The sequence below is a fragment of the Lissotriton helveticus genome, chromosome 3_1 (genome assembly GCF_964261635.1).
Source record: "Lissotriton helveticus chromosome 3_1, aLisHel1.1, whole genome shotgun sequence".
NCBI classification, from domain to species: Eukaryota; Metazoa; Chordata; class Amphibia; order Caudata; family Salamandridae; genus Lissotriton; species Lissotriton helveticus.
Genome location: NC_136061.1, coordinates 2,112,623,407 through 2,112,641,199, shown reverse-complemented (window position 1 = coordinate 2,112,641,199; position 17,793 = coordinate 2,112,623,407). Strand labels below are relative to the sequence as shown.

Below are 17,793 nucleotides of genomic sequence, written 5' to 3'. Positions count from 1 at the left end.
TCTGAGATCAGGCTCTCTAGGACTTCTTCAGATCCCTTGCATACGCTTGAGCCGCACTGGGGGTAAAGCCTTTTCACACCTGGCTCCAAAGTATTGGAGCAGTCTGCCTAAGGCTCTGCGGGAAACTCCCACTTACTGTATTTTTAGGAAAAACCTAAAAGCCTTCCTGTTTTAAAAAGACCGCCCCGTCTCCCCGCTATTGGACTGTTTTCTAGGCAGCACCGAGCTGCCCCAGGGTGATTTGTGCGCTATAAAAGAACAGCTAACATAACATAACATAACCTGGCGGCGATCCCTAAATTTTAGAGGCAAGATGGGGAGGTAGATCCTTCTCTGTGGCTACTGTGAAGTTCTGGAATATTCTTCCCCAACATGTTACCAGCCTGAAAAAACATATGATTTGGCTAATTTAGATTTTTGCTAATTTTAAATGCAGACATTTCGGACTTGCCCCACTCTGATGTATCTATTTTTTTTGTGACCACGAGTCTTGTATTCTTTAAAAAAAAATCCTTTACTTGGTTTCTTGTACTAGAGAGTGTAATTTCTCCCTTGTGCTTTGAGCAATGTAAAAAAAATTTATTTCCTTTTGAAGTATTTGCCAAATAATAAATTCCATGGCATCGTTTTACCCAGTAGTGTTTATTTAACTGTTTTAGAATTATAGTGGTTCTGAAAATGAAAAAAAAAAACTGGGTGTGTAAATTGGGAACTGTGTCAGTATCGCAACTCTTAGCCTTACCTTCATCCCGAAAATGAATTCCTTGTGTATTGAAAGAGTGAAATCTGATTTCATATGGTTTTTGAAAATAGTGACACTTTACTTGATTCGTTCTCTTCTTTGATCTTCGTTGAATTACCAGCCAGAGTAATTCTTCTCTAAATTATTGCTCATGGGTGCAGTGCTGGCTTTAGCTCTGGTTGCACCCGGTGCGATATTCGTTTTTAATGCTCCCCTTCCCCCCATGACCTCCTTCTCTGCGGATTCTCTCACTCCAGCAACTCCCCTCATATATCTCCATAGCCTCTCTCTCACATGCATTTAATTTGTTTCATAGCGCTACTCATACTAGTGTAGCATGTCAGAGCACTATAAATCACGCACACACACATTATACAGAGACAATGAAACATAGGTGTGTAAGTCAGTCTATAGGAAATGTTACTATGAGGATTACAATGTGAAGGCGTGATATGGCATCCATACTAGTAGGCAGCATATTTTAAGAGTGTTTGGTCTGGAGAAGCACAAACACAGTGTTTGTGCTGGCTTTACTAATAAGAATGTATTTCTACACAAATTAACCCTTTTTTATAGCAACATTAGGATAATTAAAGACCGGGGAAAAAACATAAGATTCTTACCAATTCATTCAGTTTGCATGCAGCTCTTTGATGACAGGTCATAGGTCACTGTGCTATATTAGGATTGTAACCTATGAACTGCAAGTAACAAAAGGTTCTCTGGGGCAATAGCAGTAACCCACTGAGCTATCCACTTAAAATACAGTTCTGTGATCTCATGGTATACAGTTCTTTGCGGCAGGCATTTTAACCCTTTATGCTAATTTATGATGTACTCGTAAAGGCACTGAACCAAGATATTATACCGCTCATTGTTGTACACATGGCGGGACCTATCCAATGTGTAACTGCAGAGCAAAAGTCTCACCACGAGTGGGGATCCCTGTCACAACTGCTGGGCATCTGCCATGAGTGCGCAGGCCCTTTGCAAATTGGGCCCCTAGACTTTACTCTAGTTGATCTCCAAAGAAACCTTGGTGCCTTATATAATTATTGAGCTTCTACTTTTTTAAATTATTATTGCAAGAACTGGGATTCCTGTTTGGCTATGCACCCTGGCCAGGCAGGAACCGCCACTCTAGTCAGACTAAGCTAGATACACACTAAAAGATAACCTGTGCTTACCCTCTGGTAGCTTGGTACAGAGCAATTAGGCTTACCTAAAGAGGCAGTGTGTAAAGCATGTGTGCAACACACACACACAGTAACACAATGAATACACCACAAAAATACTCCACACAGGTTTAGAAAAACAGGCAATATTTATCAGAGTAAAACGAGACCAATATGATGAAAATTCAATCAATAGAATTCGGGAAATGAATCTTAACAGTTTAAAGGCAAAAAGAGCGCTTAGAAGTCACTTGCAGTCAAAAGGTTCCTTGAGGTAACGAGGGACTGGTGCAAATCCAAAGTTCAGGTAAATCTCAATGGAGGGCAGGCTGGCTACGGGACCCACGCAGGGCCCGCTGAGAAAGTACCTTGGATGGAGGAAAGGGTTGATGCTGAGGGCACAATATGTCGATCTTTTCCATTAAGTCGGGTTACTGTGTCATCGTTTAGCTTCGCTGAGGAGAAAGCAATGCATCGTCATCGGGCTGCACAGGCTGTAAAACCGCAGTCGGTGAACAGCCTCTGAGTTAGTGTCAAAGGGCGATGCGTAGGTTCCGATCGGCACCAAGGTGACCATGCGTCAGTTTTGTAGTGAATCAGTTGCAGAGCCCACTTCTGACGTCCAGAACTTAGAGAAGGGACCTCAGGCAGGATAGGACTCACAGAAGGCAGAGTCCAGCAGCACCTGCAGCTTTGCAGGAAGTCTTTTGTGTCCCTGAGACTTCAGAAAACAGGAGGCAAGCCAGCAAGCCTTTGGAGATCACTTGGAGGTAAGGCAGAATCTAGCTCTCCTTCAGTAGAGTCTGGATCAGCAGGCAGCAGGGTAACACACAGAAAAATAGTCCTTCCAGAAAAGCAGCTCTGTTGAGTGTTTTAAGAAGCCCAGCAGTCCTTCTGACAGAGGTTCAGATCATGATTCAGAAGTGTCCAATTTGGGGGGGTCAGAGAACCAGTACATATAGCCAAAAGTGCCTTTGATGTAAGAGGTGACTTCAAAGCCGCTCTCTTAAGTGCACAAGGATCCCTTTCAAGCTAGTCCTGGCTGCCAGGCTATATGAGGGGGTGGAGGGTAAATCAGTGCTTATGTGTGGACAGGACCCTACCTATTGAAGTGTAGGTGTCAGCACCTCCTATTCCTCCCTACCCAGGAAGACCCATCATAATGCAGATGAGTTCTCAGAATGCAGATGAACCTCCCTATCCTGTGTTTGTGGCTGTCTAGAGGGAATGCACAAATTGTAGGTGTCACCCAACCCAGATGTGTATTGGAGCAGTGGTAAAATGCTCTGAGTTCTTAGGCCAACAAAAACAATCAGCGAAAGAAAAAGGCAAAACGTCAAGGGGAAGATCACCCTAAGATGTCACGTCTAACAATCATGGAAAAATCTAAAAGTAAGTCACAACGGAAGAAATATGACTTAATCTTGTATTTGGGTGAAGAGAAATTGAAACTAGTATCCACTTATAAATACTTACGATTCATAATATCACAACATTTGTAAGCCTCATCTCAATTCCAGTATCTTGAAAGCCTCTCTTCTTCTGTCTCCTCACAGTGTATCGTGTCCTTGGTAAAAACATCTTAATCACACATTACCTCTAAGGAACGCTAACATTCTTCCAACAATCTTGCACAGCACTGAATATGTACCATATAAGAATTTAGCTTTTCTTAATAGGGTGAATGGAAAAACGTTAAAAAACTCTATTAGATATTCAAAAAAGTCTTACCATCCGAACTCGTTGCATTTGTGTTACATAATTTGGGTCTAAAATCGGGTTCTTATATATCTACTTTATCGGTTGACTCTTTCTCAGAATTAATTAAAAGTGTGACAGGAAATATGTGTTACATGGAAGTTATTCACTTTTGTAGTTATGAAGTCCACCAAGGGACTGTCTGCTTAAAAGTGAAACAAAAAGTGAAGCAGTCATATCTACTATTACTTGACAACCGTATGCTATGTAATTAGATTTTAAATATAGGAAGTAATGGCCTGTATCTGAATTCCAATTTATCAAAATAGAGGTCAGAATTTGATTTGCTCATTATGTAAGTCAACTCCACATGATCTGACCGATGTTTTCTTTCTTTGTCTAGCCTTTTGTTTCTTGCCAAGAAAGTACATTTTGAATAAAAACCTGGTTCTAATCAAGGTTTGAGCATTGTATTGTAATCCCTTGACCATGATGTACATTGTCGGATTTACCCGGTTTCATTACGTCTTTGATCATTATTTGAACTACGTTTCTTATTTTAACTTGACTGGCTTGTATTGGTTTTTTTGTTCACATTATTTTGACTTGTATCAAATCAAATAAATGTGATGATAATTCGGTTCATTGCAATTCAGTACCTCCAATGTTTTTTTTACATCTTACGTTTTGACTAGATCGTTCCAGATCAATTTATCTCTATGAAAACCGGTTAGCTCTGTCTCTGGTTTTGTTGTAATAATCAATTATTTTAAAGTTTAGCAGTTGCCATTTTGATGTGGAACAAAATGTCACTCTTAGAATAAAGATGATAATTTTTAATTCACTGTGCTCACATCATGGATATTCAATGAGAAGACAATAAACATATTTTCTATATCCTGTAGGTATTCGCTCGTGGAACATTGATCTCACTTCCTGTGACCTGAATCAGCAGCTCAGGCTTTTTGTGACGCGCCATCTCGCGCACTTCTCAACAGATGTTAAAGGTGAGCTTTGCTGAAGCGTTTTTCTAGAGTCACTAATTCTTTTCTTGTACTTCTTGCCTCTGTTTGCCAGATGTAAGTTACTTATGCATGATTTTACCAATCGTGATTTCAATCTAACAACCGAAAGACGGACTGACTTTGTAATCATAGAGCTGTCAATGAAACACCATTTAAGTGACAAGGGCGAATGCAATTTCACTAAATCTACTGGGGAAGTGTTTGTGATAGTAACTGGCTTCAGATGACCTTTGACACCTACCATGGCACGTTTCAGCAATTTTGTAAACACAAGACTCTAGCGTGTAAATGAACAGTGCTTAAAAACATCTGCAACAAGCTGCACACGAGGGGCTGATGCTCTGTTCCCATCACAAACCAGGCTTGTACAATTTCCACACCAAATGCTTTGCAAATGGAATTGCAATTTGTGATTTGAACTATGTACTAAATGGTCACATCGTAAAGTCTACATTTGCAGGGGGTTGCAAAACAACATGCCTGAAGAATATTAATAGGGCCCTCCAGTGACTGGCTATTAATGCAGGGATGGAGCCCTTGCAAGCAACAGCACACCTCTGTCTCTGCGTTTGCGTTCGCAAGTGGGAACCATTTTTTAAAGCAGCACATGCCTATCACCAGTTCTGCTTCAAAAAAATATATTTCCCGTTTTGGATCACCTTGTGGGGCAGGCATTGCCTTCTCCCCCTGAAGCTGCTGCCTTGAACCCTAAAGGGGAAGATGTCCCATGGGGACAGGTACACATTGTGGGGATCAGGCATTCCCTTCTCCCCCTGGAGCTGCTGCCATGATTCCTACAGGGGAAGATGTCCCATGGGGACAGTTCCCATTGTGTGAACCATATACCACCCCAGTGGTGTAGCTAGACCTAATGCCACATGGGGCAGACCCTAAGTTTGCCACACGGTGTAGATAGGAGCAAAAACAGTGCCGCCCGGGATGGACCACCCCTCCCCACCCTCCCCTAGCTGCGCCACTATACCACCCCCTGTTATGTCGTGTAGTTCCTGTATAACCTATACAGGATCTCCGGGTTTGGATAACATAAACTGTGGGTTTGGCATACTGGTTCCGAGCATCCCCGCCAGATATGTTCACCTGTTTGCATAAGCTAGCTCACAGTCCCACTAGAATCTCCTCTTATCAGGGAGAGAATAGTTTCTCGCAACCTCAGAACATGACAACCCTGATCCCCCAGGATTGTGGAAACAATATACTACTTTTCGCCCAGTCACTCGTGCTCACTTAGTTTGTCTCAGAGATACACAGAATAAACAGTCTGGGCATTTCAATAAGGATTTATTGAACAGTTGTTATTCTAGTGTAAAATAGATGTGCTGTAACAACCATTAGTAGCAGAGATATATGATTAGCAGTACTACAAAAGTAAAGGGATGGTACAGTTCTCCCATTTTGCAGTAATTATGAATATATACAAGCACATAAAACACATGATAAGAAAGTGCGCACTCCTACGATGCCTCCCTAACTAGATGTACCTAAATGTACCTAGCATCTGTGTAGGTGTTATGCCAAGAATCCCTCTAAAGTATAGTCAACCCCATTACCTGAGAAAGGAGATAATATAGGACCCCGTCCTGGTCTTGAGTTGGACACCCCGCGAGGGATGTTAGACCACTGCGAGCTGGAGTGTCTGCATGCATGAACCTCAGCGTCTCTGGTCAGTGTGTCAGCCGGGAAGTCACGGTCTCTTCTGTCTCACTAAGCAAGACATGATGTATATATATACCCACAGGTCTCCCAGGGAGTCCTACCTTGCTGTGTTACTGTGTCGGCCTAAAGGATGATGTTGAGCTTGAACTTTATACATAGATATTATACAGGAAATGTTCGCCCTGCTGTCAGTCCTGCTGTGCTTCCAAGAAGTCTCATGCATAATGTATGAGTTTCGAACTAGGGAAAAACCCACGTTCTGAATGCAGTGTTGTATCTAGGTAAAAGGTCAGTCCCTAAGAACTGTTATGTATATAATGTAGGGAAAGATATATGTGAAAGGTTGCAGTGTTACCTGCGCCTATGTAGGGTACCTATATGGAATATAACAGTTAAAGTTCCTGTCTAATCAATGGTTTGTGAACATAATTGTGGTCACAGGCCATTGATACGCACCTCTCCAAATCACAACGTGGAGGGAGAGCAGAATTGAAAAAACCCTTTAAGAACCAGAAATACTTTTTTGAATCTTAAAAGGACTTTTATAGTAAAAAAATACTTTATGGTTGCAAACCCTGTGGTTATTTGGATTGCAGGCTTTGTAACTTTGTACATCAGGCCCTAAATCTGCTGTGCTAAGGTAACACCCCTTATTAACGAATCACAAATTCCCATATACACAGGCCCGGACTGGCCATTGCGGGCACCGGGCAATCCCCCGGTGCGCCGCATGGGTGGGGGACGTTTTTGTTACAGGGCCGTTTTTGCAGCATAGCTGCAAAAACGGCCCTGTAACAAAATCGGCCGAAAGCCGGCCCTGGCAAAGAGCGCGGTCGCACCTCCCCCTCTCCTCCCCCCCTCGCGCGGGTGTGGGGGGGAGCGGCCGAGCACTTTGCCAGGGCCGGTTTTGGTTCCCAGTCCGGCCCTGCATATACAGAAACCAAGGTTAAAGTACCAAATCACACAAAATTGCAGCACAAACAACATGAATTACTGTTAGCAAATTGCAATGATTTGTAGTGAGCAATGGCTGGTCCATTTTATGACCTGTTTGACCACTCCTGACAATCGGAAACAAAGCCAGAGGTAAACACCAACAGAGTCACTCAAGAGACAGTGTAAAGTCATAAATAAGTATTGCAAGATAATGGTAATTTAAAACATGGCTAAGCACACATGAGAAGCTGCGTGACAACAGGGAAATAGAGACTTTAAGGTCATTTCTCCTTATTTCACAGTAACAATCTCCCATAAGGACCAGACAGAAGGCTAATCTTGTAGTAACAAGTTCTAATAAGAACAGTATTGGTGCTGAATCCATATAGCATACTATTTATTTTTAAGGTTAATATTCTAGCAAATGTGCTACTAAAAGAAACATGTCGAGGATATTCTTGCAAATTGTTTTACTATTTGTTACTTTATCACCCATTATGTTGATGAATTGTGTAATAGTAATGTAAGTAGCAACAGCAGTTATTAACATTGCTTAAGCATGCAAATAAGGTCTGATTACAATCGATAATTAATTGCATTGAAGAAGTTAAGCATATGAATATTAGAATGGGCATATAAGTGACAACTATCCGATGACAAATAGATGTATTAGTTGGTGTTTCAGCTTATAGATGTAACCTTTGAAGTGCAATCTCTGAGGCATACATTTGGAATACCTATTAGGTGCATACTTCAGAATATTTTTTATTTTTTTAGATCCATATAACAGAATCAATCAAGCATTGCAGTCATGACATTCCTGTTAAGCAGACCTTCGTGGCATGAGACTGAATACTAGGACCCTTTTAAATGAACTACTCTGTTAGTTGAAGCACTTAGTCATTGCAGTAAAAGGGTAGAAGAGAAATGGAAAGGGGTAATTTGATTTTTTTTAATTCATTCCTTAACTTGGTTGGCAATGTGTACATAGGTCAGAACAGTTCCAAGCTGGTCAGAAAGAAACACAGATGAAACCACAAGAGAGGCGCGTGGGATATCCTGCTCTGTGCCCTTCGAAGTTTAGAGCCATCACTGAGGGAAAGCACTGATTCATCCTGGTGCCAGATGAAACTCTGAAGCTCACTGAGGCCCCATGGGCTGGGTCTCTGGCAGCAGTTTGAAGCTTTGTGGAAGGGAGAGCAGAGTGTGATTGGACAGAGAGTACCGCTAGAAAAGGCAGGCCCTATTGATGGGTACTTGGTAGGACGGAAGAGCCCAGAAACCTATAATATGAGCTGGTGTCTTTTTTAATAGGATCGAATAATACAAATATACATGGGGTCGGGATGAATGTTCCCACAACCCAGGCACCCTTGTACTATGGTGCAAGGGTGCCTGCGTTGGCGCTAGATGCTAGACAGCTGTAATTAGCGCCAGCACAGGGGGAAACGCAGGGCTGCACCATATTCTTGTAAATACGATGCAGCCCTGCGTTTCAAAAGTGGCGTGCCAAGAAGGCTAACCCTGCGCTCCTCACTTTTCTTGTAAATATGCCCCATAATCTATAGTTTAGCACAATTCAGTCTAAACCATTTAAACGTACAGACAGAATTCATCAGCAATTTGTGTGAATTTTCTGAACGTTTGTATGGCTCTTGCTTAAATGGAACTGTCTACAACAGTCCTACAATAATCAGATTTTTGGCCAGGTTGTCTAGAAGATTTGAGGTACAAATATGATATTTAAGATGCATTTGTTACTTTCTTACTTTTTAAAATTACACTCTCCACATTACATATTTAAGTAAGCAACACTGGTGAGGGCGCGGTAAGTCACTGAATGAGTTTAAAGGGCTGAAGACAATTCAAGATGCAGAAGGCAAATTAAGAACTGTCACAACTACTACTGCTGCACATAAAAACACCTACTTCTATGAAGGAGTAATTCAAAGTTACCATTTTTTAGAGACAAACGCATTATAAGCGGAAGGGCTTGCCAAATTATGACAAATACAGATGTACGTTTACTAAATAATTTACTGTGATCTAGTCTGTATGTGGAAATGCAAAACTGAAATACAGGACAATTCGCCCATGTTTCCACTGAACAGCATTACTTACTAAGATGCACTGTATCTAACTGCACACTTGGCTTATTTAGAGTTGGGTGAATAAGGAATTCTTCCACAAACGTGGCAGAGTACCATGTCCACCAAACTGGTGTCCCGCCTCTCTGTTATGAGCGGTAGAACGGCTATGTTTCTGCTAGAGGACCTCCGTTGCTCGAACCATTGATTGTCGGCCAAATTGATATTGAGCTATTGTGTCAATAGACGTCACACTCTCCATTGTATTTAGGATGGACCTTACAATACCTGGAGGTCCTAAGCAAGAAAAAATTAAAATGACCTCTCATACTGGAAGAAAATCCCAGGGCGCCAAGGCCATTTGTTTTTGTTTTTGAAGAACGAACTCCAGCTTTGACAGTTGGTGTTTGAAAGTGCAACCGCCGTAAACATGGTGGCAACTCAGCAAAGGTCCAGTGCTTTCAGAGCAGCCGCCCTGGCCGTGATAATTTGAAGCTAATGATATTGCCAGAAATAAGACAGTGAAACTTTAGTTTGACGTTATATTTAGATGTGTGTTGCCAGAAGTGTCTGACTTATTTTAAAAACCTATGTATGGTAAGTTCTAGAGTTAAGTAAACGAGGGGAGACAAAAAGACATAATCAAGCCACATATATTGAGGTGAACAGGGTTTTGTCAATAAAATGAATGCCAATATTCTACAAATTAAAAAGAGCAATGGAGGAATAAGGATTGGATGCAGTCAAACGGGGGGGAAAGTCAACAATGTATGTGATGGCTAAAAAGATGACAGTGGCCCTCATCCCCTCAATGGTTTTCAGTTTCTTCAGGTATTAAATTCAAATCTACAATTTATGATATTCACAGTTCGCAGCAGGTGATAAAAGACTTCATATAATTCAGTCAATAAATCATTCCAATTGGATTGGTACTTGTTTTAATCACCACACAACACTTATATACTCTTAAGTTTTCATCACAGGAGAACAACCCGTACCTCACAGTGCCAGGCACTTTTCCATCAAACCCCCTTTTCCAATCGCCAACCACCATTACATCATAAATAGAACCCCATGACCTCACACGATGACCTACACAGCACTCTCAGATGTACCTGAAAAGCTAGATTGCTCAAAACCACAATATAACACTTCCCCACCCTTTCAAATAATGGAAAAACAAGGAGAAATAAAATAACACATAAGAATAAAAAACCTTTGAACAATAAACAGAATAAGGTACACCAAGTCGGCGGTCTGCTTCCAAGAGGAGAGCGTAACCCAGTGTTCTGATTACTATGTATATCACAAAGGAGGATGAGGAGATTGGTGGTCCAGTAGGCACTCTCCCCAAATGAACCGAAATCAAATCACAGTATACTGTTCCAAAAAGATTCAGCCCCAGCAATATTATTCCTAACTGAATGCAGGTACCCTGAGAACATGTGCCTTTAAGAATAGTTACCCTCACTCACCCAAAGGTGGCATGCTTTATCATTGGGCTGTGCTCATGGCCAGGCTGCTACTGCAATGCCTGGTGGGCTCTACCAGAGGGCACTTTACCAGAGATCTTTTAATAAATTTGTCCGATGAGCATAGTAGGACAGGGAATGTTGTGTCACACAACGTGGAAAGATTGATGAAAGTGTGGAGATAAAATCAACTGTAAACTTAATAACTCAAAGCCCCATACCGTGCATAGATGATAATGTGTCGGCTGACAACTTATCGCCACTGGAGAGAACAATTCTAATAAAGTGCTCGAATTATGGTAACCTGCATAAAAACAAAATAAGAGATGTATGTACATACATACATAAATAGAAAATCGTTGTGAATATGTATTTAAAAATAATGGTGATAGTACACCCCCCGCATGTACCGCATACTCAAAGTGACATTCTGCCTCAACGGGTCCCATACTGCCAAAGTGATCTTTGCAAATGCACGTGTAGACAAGATCACAAGGTAGTGGATCCATAGTAAGGTTAGACGACATGACATGCAAAAATCAGATCCTCATCCTCCTAAGGGCCTCCCATGGCGGGAATGCTCACTATTAGGATCACAGCCTCGCTAAGTCCTCACTTACTTGTCAGCTACGACACAACACTTCAAAGACTGACACTTGCATGTAGGTGAAGTAATCGTGTTCCACTGTCTTTTCTTAATAGTATGCCTTATTACTCTTGCTTTCATGAGATATGATCACTCACTTTTGTCGTGCTTCTAGCTCTCCCTATATTTTAGCAAATTGATACAGGGCTGGGCAGGGAAATATTCTACGTACATTTCCTCATGTAAGCCTCTTGTTCCGGGCACATCAAAGTCTCCTTGCTGTACATTATTTGTCTGCCGGGGCTTGAGCGGCAACCACTCAGCTCACAGCCTGTAGGCATGCCTAACTTTTCATGGAACTGCCCTGCTCTGACACACATGGATGAAACTGGGGTAGGGTAAAGGGAAGTGAGGTGAGAATTACTTGAGGGTTCAGGGTTGGGTAGAGGTAAATAGAGATAAGGTGACTTGGGTATTCAGAGGTGGGTAGAGGAATGGGGAAGTGAGGGTGGCTTGATGGTTCAGGAGTCGATAGAGGTAAATGGAGGTAATGGTGAATTGAAGGCTCAGCAGTGGTTAGAGGTAAATGGAAGTGGATGTGACTTGAGGGTTCAGAGGTGAATAAAGGTAAAGGGAGGTGAGGATACATTGAATGTTCAAGAGTGAGTAGTGGAAAACGTAGGTGAGGGTGACTTTAAGGTACAGAAGTGGGCAGAGGCTAAAGGAGGTGAGGGTGACTTGTTTGGATAGGTAAACACACATTACAACGCATTTTTTACAACGCACTACCATTACAACGGAACTTTTACAACGCAAATACCATTACCACGCATTTATTTACAACGCATGTTTTTACAACGCAGGTACTTTTACAACGCATACCATTACAACGTAAGTATTGGTAAGTATATAATTATATTTAAAATGTTATATGTTAGGTTTTTTTTAAAGGGGTCTTTTTAGGGTTTAGGGTCAGTTTTGGGTTTTTGGGTAAAGGGGTATTTTTAGGGTTCAGGGTCAGTTTTAGGTTTTTGGGTAAAGGGGTATTTTTAGGGTTCAGGGTCAGTTTTGGGTTTTTGGGTAATGGGGTATTTTTAGGGTTCAGGGTCAGTTTTGGGTTTTTGGGTAAAGGGGTATTTTTAGGGTTCAGGGTCAGTTTTCAGTTTTTGGGTAAAGGGGTATTTTTAGGGTTCAGGGTCAGTTTTCAGTTTTTGGGTAAAGGGGTATTTTTAGGGTTCAGGGTCAGTTTTCAGTTTTTTGGTAAAGGGGTATTTTTAGGGTTCAGGGTCAGTTTTCAGTTTTTGGGTAAAGGGGTATTTTTAGGGTTTAGGGTCAGTTTTGGGTTTTTGGGTAAAGGGGTATTTTTAGGGTTCAGGGTCAGTTTTGGGTTTTTGGGTAAAGGGGTATTTTTAGGGTTCAGGGTCAGTTTTCAGTTTTTGGGTAAAGGGGTATTTTTAGGGTTTAGGGTCAGTTTTCAGTTTTTGGGTAAAGGGGTATTTTTAGGGTTTAGGGTCAGTTTTGGGTTTTTGGGTAAAGGGGTATTTTTAGGGTTCAGGGTCAGTTTTGGGTTTTTGGGTAAAGGGGTATTTTTAGGGTTCAGGGTCAGTTTTGGGTTTTTGGGTAAAGGGATACAGGGTAAAAATAAAATAAAAATAAATTTAAATTAAATTAATTAAATTAAATTAAATTAAATTAAATTAAATTAAATTAAATACAATTACATTACATTATATTAATTTTAAATAATATACAATTAAAAAAAAATATATACTTACCAATACTTACGTTGTAATGGTATGCGTTGTAAAGGTACCTGCGTTGTAAAAAAATGCGTTGTAAATACATGCGTGGTAATAGTATTGGCGTTGTAAAAGTCCCGTTGTAACGGTATGCGTTGTAAAAATATGCGTTTTAACGTCATATATCCGTTTGGATAATATGATATGGAACGGCCAGTCATTGTATGGTATAGTATGATCCAGAATTATATGGTATGATTTGTCCTGTCATTTTATAGTATGGTTTAGACTGTTATTAAGGTAAAAAACCTATGAACTGCTAACAGCAAGCATACACATGTATTTAGGCAAGTGTTAATATCACCAGTTTTAACATTTTAAAAGCATGGAAATATGTTGGCTCTCCCAAATTTAGTAGGACGTAGGCATTTCACAGAAAGTGACCAAAATGAGGATGAGTCATGAACAAATTCACCCTTAGTGAATGATGCAACATGTAGCTTTACCAAAATGTAACAAATTGTGTTGTTGTGGGGCTTTGAAAAGACTGACTGATGAAAAGCAGCTTTCTGCAAAGTAAAGTTTTGAAAAATCTGGAAGCAAATAACAAGCAAAGGGAGCGGCACGGTCAAGAGGAAAGAGCAAAGATGAAGGGGCATGACAGCATCTAAAAAACGAGCTAGAGTAGCATAGGAGCATCTAAATAAAATATTACAAACAAACAATACACACTTCCCAAAAAGAAAAGTAAATACCATAATCCCTGCGCAAGCAGTGCGGAAGAACACTAATCAAGAATCAATCAGTACTTTGTCTGTGCTCCAAAAAAGAAAACAAAAACATGAATAAAAAGGTAGAAAATAAGACAATGATGCCAACCAATGGTAAGTCTAGATGATCTAGTCTCAGGCAACAGCACATGCGCGCTGTCTCAGGCAAGACCTGAAAAGCATGTGTGCCAATTAGAGAACAGTCTGTTATTTAGAGTAGTGCTTTCATTCAGGGATTATGCCTGTCAGACAAGGGTGTAGCTATCAGTAGCGCAGCAGTTGTAGTGACACTGGGACTGGAGGTGTGAGGGACCCTCTGCTCCCTCATTGTAACTTTATTTCACTACCTAAGTGGAGATCTGAAGGGCTCCTTTCCGTGCTTCATTAGAGTACATGTTACCCTTGCTACACCTCTGCATTCAGAGAGGGGTCTAGCATTTAAAATAGTCTTCCTTTTAGAGATCTCTCTACCATTCGGAATGTAAACTGCCATACCGACTGTATGCCATGTAGACTAGAAAGCGTTTTGCAACCAGAGATTAGAATACTATACAAGGCCCGAATTACAAAGCCTTTTTCCAATGAGTACAGGCCCCTTGGTCATGAAAATTCAGGGATTAGTCACCCTGAAAAATCTCTGTGAGCAGGGCCCTCATTGAGCAGCTTGTTATTGAAAGGATAGTTTGTCATTTAGACTGTTTGCTACTCAAATATACCTTCCAATCATCAAGTGATGGGGATAACAGCCTCTCAGAAGGAGAAAAACGTGTCCCACACATGCAGAAATTCACCAAATGTCTACAGAATTATAGGAATAATATGTAGCAGTGGTTTGGTCTGTCATTGACATGCTACTCGCTCCATTAACACCAGCCTTTCCATGCAGTGACAAACGTGGTTTAAGTCTTCAGGCTTAAAACAGGTGCCCCTTGGTAAGACCATCACCTGGCTGTTTGATGGAAATCCCGCAAAAGATGTGGTGATCTGGCCGTACGATACTAAAGGATCCCAAGCTAAATAAATGAGTCTCTGCGTGTCGTCCTCTCGGAGTAATTCAGGGCTACAAATGATATACATAAGTACAAATTATATATACAGTATTTACAAAACATTAACAATAAGACAATTTTTTAAAGAACATTTATACACATATATTAACATCAGACCTCCATTACTCAGTTGAATGCATCCGTTTTAGCCTGAAGCAAGTGTGAATTCACATCGCCTATGTAAGATGGTATCTCAATTCAATCCACAGCCATACTAGTTTTTACTTATCCCTGCTGAATTCAAAACATGTTTTTACTGGTAAAGTACACATCATTCCTCAAAAGCGCTAAATTTGATTACAAAGTTCCAGGTGGGATGGAGCACCTTTGCAATCAAATTCAGCACTTTTGAGGAATGACTTGTACTTTACCGATAAAAACATGTTTTGAATTCAGCAGGGATCAGTAAAAACTAGTATGTCTATGTATTGAATTGTGATACCATCCTACATACGCGATGTGAATCCACACTTGCTTTAGGTTCAAATGGATGCATTCAATTGAGTAATGGAGGTCTGATGTTAATATGTGTGTATAAATGTTTTTTTTATTAGTCTTATTGTAAATGTTTTGTAAATACTGTAAATATAATTTATATTTATGTATATCATTTGTAGCCCTGAAGAAGTCCGAGAGGACGAAACACGTTAGCTACGGTTTTATCTAATGTGAAGGAGAATTCACGAATAAAGAGACAGAAATACACCTGCTGAATTGATGTCGCGTTTAACTGTATGACAGAATAATATTTGAAGGAAGCATCATTTATGCAAATTAAATACAAATGTTTAAGAAAGGAGTGCTGGATCAAATTGTTGTCTTTGCTATTGTGGGTTTTTCATCCCAGGAGGCTTAGGGCCATTGAGTCTCAGGTCCTGTGCACCAAAAGACAAATTCATATAATTCCATACTTTAAGATAGGTGCAGTCACGGTTGCCTCAATCCCCGTGATATAGTCTAAAACAAATGAGTCCCGATTCAAGTGGCAAATGCCTGTCTGCTTCCAGCTGGTTCTTTAATGTACTATGTGGCTTAGTGCACCTTCACCATTTCCTTGGCTTCCTAGTGTTTTCGGTCCTCAGAGGCCAGGCTGATGCGGTCCTATCACCCGAGTAAGCGTGAGTGATGTGTTTATAGTGTAAAACTTATTCTTAGTTTCATGTAATGTTATCGTGGGCCGATTTTGCGGCTGCAATTTGTCAGCTAAGGCTATGTCATCACTGGGCTTTTATCACCAAAAACCCTTGGGTGCTGATGGCGGCTTCTACAGTTGCCACTGATGCAACTCAGGCAGTGTCACAATAACTTCTGCCCTGAGCGTTTTGTTTGTTGTCCCTGGGTTCTCCAGAGAGCCTGCTTCCTCTCACATTTACACGCTGTTCTTCAGACTCCAGGAGAAGTCAGTTTTTTAAGATATATTCAGCAGCCATGGACGCCTAAAGAAATGGACCCCGGCAATGTGATTCCATCAGTCAGTGTAAGGCCTTCCTCATGTACCCGCCTGTTGCACCGGTTCCCTACTGTAAGAAAGCCAAATGCCAGGTCCCGGGTCCGTCCCTGCAGAAAGAAGCTCTTTGGGCCAGAAGCCTCCTATGACATGAAGATGCTTTCATAGAAAAATGCCATCCTGATTACTATGACATGAGTTGAGAAAGGCGTTTCTGGCCAGGGCGGGTCAGGAACAGGCACCTCATCTTTAAAATTCATGAGTGGTCACTGCGATACCAAAGATCCTGGGAAAAGCCTGCCAGGCTGCAGCATGAAAGCTGATTCCCCCCCTGAACATTTTCTCTGACACATAAAATGAGCCGTGTTATCTAAGCTGTTTGGGATGATTGTATCTTAGTTGTTTTCATGTAATCCTGTGCCTGTTGTATTGCACCAAGTTGTGTGGGACATTTTGGATCAGCAGCATGTTGTATACCCTTGTGAGCACAATAGACTTGGTAGACCCATGACGACCTTTGAGAGGTGGCTGGTGACGAAGGATTCGGACAGACATCTTATCACAGAACTTTACAAAATGCTTACACCCCCCGCCCCTTCAGGCAAGACGGCAGGCCAAAAGCGATGGGAAGCAGAACTGGGGAGGGCCTTATCACCCAGGGAGTGGAGCTTTGTGTATTACTGAGCCTCTCACACCACTCGCAATACCGCAGGCAGGGAAGCGGCAACGAAGTTGGCCGTGTATTGGCACCCCACCCCAGTCCGGCTCAACAAAATTAACCCCACACGTAGAGCGTTATGCTGGAGGGGCTGCGGAGAAAGAGGCACCTTGACTCACCTCCTCTGGGAATGCCGGGAAATCCAGGAATACCGGAAGGCAGTCCTAGATGATATTGATTCTACATTTGGTACTGAAATCCCTAGATTCCCAGCTTATACCATTCTAGGCTTACCTAATGCACTCACCTTCCCCCTAAAATCTCCCAGAGGTCGCCAGATGGGGATCGCCATTCAAGCCGCGACACAACACGTTCTGTCCCTCTGGGGCTCCAACACCAGGCCCACTCACATGGGTTGGTTACATAAAATATGGTTCACTTTGGGAATGGAACGTATCCACGCCACGCTCACACACACCACGGCTGCTTACCAGAAGGTATGGCTCCCACTGCCTTCGCTGCTATCCAAAGAATTCAACGAGGTTACGTGCCCTAAATATCTCCGCATACTACGACTCACAGCGACCACACATGACTCCCCGAGCCCATCTGGGTGATTGCATCATCTACTACATGAATGCAGCTATGTTTGTTTCACAGGTTTGGCACACTGGGTGGGGTGGGAGTGGGGAAGGGGGTGGGGGGTGTGGACGGGAATTTCAGTTATGGTTTTTA

General features: G+C 41.7%; 1 protein-coding gene across 1 annotated transcript in view; it reads left to right on the top strand.

The window, feature by feature from the left end:
- Nucleotides 1–4,525: 4,525 nt before the first annotated feature.
- Nucleotides 4,526–17,793, top strand: part of MAP1A (microtubule associated protein 1A) — a 546,065-nt gene continuing 532,797 nt past the window's right edge. Inside the window, exon 1 of the mRNA XM_078683312.1 lies at nt 4,526–4,622. The gene's annotated coding sequence lies outside the window, so the exon portion shown is untranslated. The remainder of the gene's footprint in view (nt 4,623–17,793) is intronic.